We start from the raw sequence: 6,966 nt of genomic DNA, 5'->3' as shown, positions 1-6,966 counted from the left end.
AGCTGTCCTTGTCACCTTTACCTGTCACACGTGGCTGCTCCTGCTTAGCGGTTACCTTTAAGCAGTCCTTCCTTCAGAGTGGCTGTGGCTTCTTCTCAGACCCCTATGATTAATTTCATTACACTGTTCCCATTATTTTTCTATCACATTATCTCAGATTTGAAATTAAGTGTTTAATTGTATTAATTATGTGTAGAGTGCTTTCTTTCATTCAAATAAAAAAATAATTGAGTGGTTTACATTATATAGTACAATTGAAAGACAGTTTTAAAGTTTATCATCTATTGCTCTAAATTTGGATATTAAATAATATTAAAGATATTTTCAGCAATTGAGTAGTGTTTTTTTTCTTTTTGTATCTTTTACATTTGCCAGTGGCAAATTAATAAATGTTTAAAGAGTATTAAATATCTTAAACAGTACACACTTAATCATATCACATTGAATAGTTTAAGGGCATGGTTTTTATAGTTTAGCATGTGTCAGAATCACCTGCTCATGGAGTTTCATAGGGGTTCTGGGCCTTGAACCCACAGTTGTGTTCATACTTGGTCATGCTGATTGAACTTGACCTCATTCCTAGCACATCATGCTTGATTCCAAAGTGCTGGGCCCTGTTCACATTCTCTGATTTGTAGATCTGTGCCACAGCCTGAGAATTTACATCTCAATGATATGCTGTTGCTGGTTCCAGTACCATACACGGGGCTATGGCATAGCAAACAAGTACTCTACCACTGTGCCACACAGCCTCTTGAGACCATGCTTTGAGAGTAATTGCTATAAAGGAATGTAGAAATAATGTTTAGATTATCTGTACTTTTTTATCCTTATTTCTTTTCTCTTTATAAGAGTACATAAGACAAATGATGGCCCTGTTTTAGAAGATATGGCATTTAAGAAAAAGCAGAAGCAGGGGCTGTAATGATGTCTCAGTGGACAGAACAATGACTGCTCTTCCAGAGTAGCTGGGATCAATTCGCAGCACCTGCATGGCAGCTCCCAACCATCTGTAACTTCTAAATTTAGGGGATCCAATGCCCTCTACTGGCTTCTGAGGACACTTCACACACATGGTGCAGATATATATGCAGACAGAATACCCAAACATATAAAATAATAACAAAAATTAAAATAAAAATCGTATTGATAAAATATAGGAAGGGCTAGTGGTGTGGAGAAGACTCAGGAACAAAGTCTTACTTAAAAATCTAGGGTTTTTTCACCCAAGACACATACCTTTTCATTCCTTACACTCTTAAGAGTTTGTTTTTGTTTTTTTTGGAAATCAAGTGATTGCCACATGATTCTAGTTCTGCAGGCATGCTCTTAGTATATTTAAGCAGTTTATAGTATTAGAACTGTCACCACTTAAATGCCTTCTATATAGGCATTTAATAATAGTCAAAGTAGCTTTTTTTTTCATTTTGGTCATTTTTATGTGTGTGGATGTTTTGCCTGCATATGTGTTCATGTACCTTGTGTATGCCTGGTGCCTGTAGAGTCTAGACAGAGATGTAGGAACTGGAGATACAGTCGGTTGGAGGCTGCCACGTTCATGCTGGGAATTGATCCCAGGTTCTCTGGAAGAATAGCCAGTGCTCATAACTGCTGAGCAGATACCCCAGATTCCTCAGAGCATTTTTAATAGCATTTTGTAAAAGTTTTTTTTTATCACAATTGGAATTTAAAATGTGATTGAGAAAATACATAGTAAAATCAAAACTAGTCTGTAAAGCAATAGAAATCAGAGCTACAAAACAGGTAATTGTCTGTATGTCAAGTTTACTGGTGGAATAGAAGATTGAGCCCAGAAAAGAAAAGGAGGTGATAGAGAAATTTCAAAGCAATGAGTTGAAACTGTTGTTCGATGCTTTTGGTTCATCGGATCCAAGTTTAGCTCGGTGTGCAGTTCCTTATCAGATCTTGTAGTCACTGTACTTACTAGAGACGTGGCAATTTGGACCTTTTGGATTTGAACAACTTCTGTTTGACAGCCGGGAGGATGGAATAAAAAGACGCAGCTGGCTGTCATGCACATTATTTGTGTTTGCATATAAAGAATATACTGTTAGAGGAAGCACAGGAGGGAAAGGCTGTTGTGGATAATCAGTCTCTGTGTAGCTTAAATTAAAGGAAATAGTGATGGATTGCTATGGAGATAAATATGATATATCACACAGGAAAAACTACATTAAAAGAACATTAAAGGTGGGACAGAAAGCCCTAAAAAGTGAAGAAATTCACTGCTAAGGTTGAAAAGTGATATCATTTACATCGCTGCTAATATGTAGACCTAACAGGAAGCATTAGGATGTTGTGAGCATGCTCTGATTTGGAAGGAAGAAGGCTTGGACTTAACACACTACATTTAATACACAGTTTCATTGCCTGGATTTAATTAAAGTTCATCTCTGAATGATCATAGTCCATGAGGGAAAAGCTGTTCCTTTGACTAGAAGACTTTGGGGGTTTTAGAGTTTGGCTGTGGAGGGCCAGGTAGTAATTCTGCACCATTGCATTTCAATACCTGAGCCCTTAGCTTTAGTGTCATATAAGTCAAGGATTCTTTTTGGAAGGCTTAGCTTAATTTGTGCATTCTAGACATTGATTAACAATTAAATAATTTAATAATAGGTTTAGTAATATTAATGCCATTGTAACTTCTGGATCAAAGAATTTAGGTTGTATTCATTTCATGGGGGTGTGTTGCTCCAGGATACATCTAAAATTTTGCTTGAATATTTTGAGAAAATTAGGGTCCTGTGATAGAGCCCTTATTCAGAATCAAAGTCTAATCACATTTTGAATTTATAAAATCATATCATGACACTCGAAAACTTCTGATGACTTTGGATTTTTCCTTAAAGTTTGTCTGTTTTTTATGTGATTACCATATTAGGAGCAGAAATCCCTCCAAAGGCTCTGGACCAGCATGGCATAGAATGTATGCATGATAGATCTTGAATAATATAAAATGAACCCTTAGCTGCTTTTGTTCCTTCTTTATGTACAGAAGTCATTACCTTTCCTTAGATCAAGAGCTGGGATTGGATGTGTTACTTACCAAGACTCAGATGGCAGAGATGATGAATCCTGTGCTTCCTGGGACAGGCCCAGCTCCCTCCCTCTCTTCCCTTTTGTTTCCCCCTCCTCTGTCTTCCTTACTATTTCCCCTTTGCTCAGTTCCCACAGCCCTTCTTCCTGTTTACCTCCTCATCTCCTCTTAGTTCCTCACCTCCTCTCTTATGTTTGCTCCCATCCTTTTGGATGGGGAGGGATTTTATGTTCTTCCATAGACATGTGCTTATCTAAGAAGGCAGAATCAACCCAACTATGAAATCGCTGGACCATGGAGAGCAATGTAGTTAGCGAATTTAGATATTCTTGGTCAGTGTCCTGCTACTATAGCAAACATCAGAGTTAGTCATGTTAGAAGAAGGGTTTATTTGGGCTCATGGTTTCTGTTCCTGGTCACTTGGCTCTGTTGCTGTGGTTCTGTAGTAGCCCGGTATGTGTGGTATAGTAGAAAAGCTCTGTTCACCTCATGGAAGTGTAGAGAGTTAGGAAGAAACTGAGATTCCAGTGTCCCTTCAAAGGACACAGCATCAGGGAGCCTACATTCTCCCACTGGGGACCACCTACCAAATATTCCATCCCTCCCAGGACAACTATAGGTTGACCACTAAGACTTTACCATGTAGACTTTTGCAAACCTAAAAGATTCAAATTGAAGTTATACAGAATCTTAAAAATTATGTCACTATGTTTGTTGTTTAGAAACAGAATTTGTTGTTTACTATTAGACGTATTATATGTAGGATAATAACCTGTTAAGAAGTATATTTCTGTGTTGAAGTAGGTAAAAGATTTTATTTGTACTTTTTGAGGAATGAAATATGAGCTGCGGTTACTAGTTTTACTAGTAACTATAAAGGGGTCAATGAAATTACCTTAAGTAAAATAATGATTAACCAGCCTATTTATGGTGTGCAGATCTGAGCAATAGTAATTTGTGTCTATGGCAGGATATATATTCATATCTTCTGTCACAGATTTTTAGGTCGAGTTACTTCCTAAATGGGTGTTTATATTTCTGATTAATTTTCAGAACCTTCCTAAGGCTAAATATTTAGAATTGAATATTTCTCCGGTGTTCACTTTGGTACATTTCGATAGGCTGTTTTTTTTTAACACAAAATAAATCTGTGTGCCTGTCTGGAGTTTTAAATGCAATATAAATGTTATGCATCATCAGAAGTGTGCAAACATGTTTGAAAACACAGTATTATATGGAAGCAATTACTGGCAGTGACTGAGCTACACACCCCAAGAATGGGGTAGTGCCAAAAAAACCCAAAAGGTTTCTAAACAGAATTACTTTTGTGTGGGTGGGAAAGAGAGCAAGGGTAACTTTTATTAGGAACCAATTCCAGTTGTGATTTTAATTCTAATCATATATTTGATAGCTCAAGTAAATGAGTGGTAAAGAGACTTCATGTTAGGGTTAGATTATTTGTTCCTTTCTTAGTGGGGAGGAGTTAGTGTTTACCAAAAAAGGACATGACAGATACAAATATTAATAAGACCAATAGATGTCTTACTTTTCTGTTTGCTGATGCCGGGCCTTGCCTAAAGATGATCTTGTTGCTTTTTTTTTTTTTTTTTTTTTTTTTTTTTTTTTTTTTTTACCTTTTTGTTTTCTTTTTTTTTTAATTTTTTTATTCGATATAATTTATTTACATTTCAAATGATTTCCCCTTTTCTAGCCCCCCACTCCCCGAAAGTCCCATAAGCCCCTTTCTCTTCCCCTGTCCTCCCACCCACCCCTTCCCACTTCCCCGTTCTGGTTTTGCGGAATACTGCTTCACTGAGTCTTTCCAGAACAAGGGGCCACTCCTCCTTTCTTCTTGTACCTCATTTGGTGTGTGGATTATGTTTTGGGTATTCCAGTTTTCTAGGTTAATATCCACTTATTAGTGAGTGCATACCATGATTCACCTTTTGAGTCTGGGTTACCTCACTTAGCATGATGTTCTCTAGCTCCATCCATTTGCCTAAGAATTTCATGAATTCATTGTTTCTAATGGCTGAATAGTACGCCATTGTGTAGATATACCACATTTTTTGCATCCACTCTTCTGTTGAGGGATACCTGGGTTCTTTCCAGCATCTGGCAATTATAAATAGGGCTGCTATGAACATAGTAGAGCATGTATCCTTATTACATGGTGGGGAATCCTCTGGGTATATGCCTAGGAGTGGTATAGCAGGATCTTCTGGAAGTGAGGTGCCCAGTTTTCAGAGGAACCGCCAGACTGCTTTCCAGAGTGGTTGTACCAATTTGCAATCCCACCAACAGTGGAGGAGTGTTCCTCTTTCTCCACACCCTCTCCAACACCTGCTGTCTCCTGAATTTTTAATCTTAGCCATTCTGACTGGTGTAAGGTGAAATCTCAGGGTTGTTTTGATTTGCATTTCCCTAATGACTAATGATGTTGAGCATTTTTTAAGATGCTTCTCAGCCATCTGAAGTTCTTCAGGTGAGAATTCTTTGTTTAACTCTGTACCCCATTTTTTAATAGGGTTGTTCAGTTTTCTGGAGTCTAACTTCTTGATACCAAATACCAAAATTAAATCAGGACCAACTAGACCATCTAAACAGTCCCATAATGCCTAAAGAAATAGAAGGAGTCATAGAAAGTCTTCCAACCAAAAAAAGCACAGGACCAGATGGTTTCAGTGCAGAATTCTATCAGACCTCCAAAGAAGAGTTAACACCAATAATCTTCAAACTATTCCACAAGATAGAAACAGAAGGAACACTACCCAATTCCTTCTACGAAGCCACAATTACACTGATACCAAAACCACACAAAGATCCAACAAAGATCTTGCTGCTTTTTGTGACATGGTACTTGAACATTCTTTTGCTGGGTGTGTTGTGTTCATGCTTAACAGATGTAAAAGCATGGAGGAAGGTTAGATTTTTATCATTTGGAAGTAAGAGGCTCTGCGACTTTCTCCCATTAACTAGTAGGCAGAAGAATATAAGACTGGATTCTCTGTTCTGTCCCCTATATTTCAAGTTTTGTTTATTTTTGAACTTTACATCAAAATGAGATTTTTAAACCAAGGTGATTTGTGGCGGCGTCTATAGATCTTAACTGTGGAGAGAAAGGAGGTTGTTGTACAAAAGTTGGTTTGTGGCTGACATTTTAGCGAATTTTTTGTTTTCACTGGAAAGAAGTTTAAGTGGATTTTTTTTTAAATTCTCAGAAGCCAGTACCACTCCCAGCTGGAGAGATGTTTTGTTGGTGTCCAGGTTGGTCTGAGCAGCTCTGTAGACAGCACAGTGCTTGTAGCCCCTTAACCGTTGTCAGAACATCGTTGTATTGATGAGTGAGGCCTGGTCAAGTCACTTAACCTTTCTTCCTTGGTTTTCTCTTATGTAGACTGGAAATGATAATATCTGCCTTTGATCTCACAGGGATGCTTCAATCCATTAGAATCATTAAAGCACTTTAAGTAAGGTGTAAGGCACTAGAATCAAGGCGCCTTCGTTATTGTTATCATTATTGTTACTTTATTACAGTGCCATATACGGGGGGGGGGGGCACTTATTAATCCTAAATAGTCAAGTCTCGGAATATGTTCTGCGGGCATGAAGCATTAGCTTCAGAGGTCAGGTTTTTCCCTCTTTTCTCTTGTGCTTAGGCTGTTTTCCCTTACCTCCATTAATTTGGAGAATGCAAAAATTGTAACAAAGGCAAAAACACAAAAATGAATGTAGAAAGCAAGGAGACCGAGGTAACTTTCTTAGGATCCCTGAGAGCTTCGGGCTTCCTAAAATGGAATCAGTTTGAAGGCCTTGCTCCATTGTTCGTCTCCTGTCCATGAAATGAATGATCAGGAGTTCTAAAGTGCTTTCGAGTAATCACCCACCCACCCTCCCACCCTGCTCCC

This window comes from Apodemus sylvaticus, chromosome 13 (genome assembly GCF_947179515.1).
Source record: "Apodemus sylvaticus chromosome 13, mApoSyl1.1, whole genome shotgun sequence".
NCBI classification, from domain to species: Eukaryota; Metazoa; Chordata; class Mammalia; order Rodentia; family Muridae; genus Apodemus; species Apodemus sylvaticus.
The sequence above is the reverse complement of the archived record's forward strand: the minus strand, read 5'-3'. Positions refer to the sequence as shown.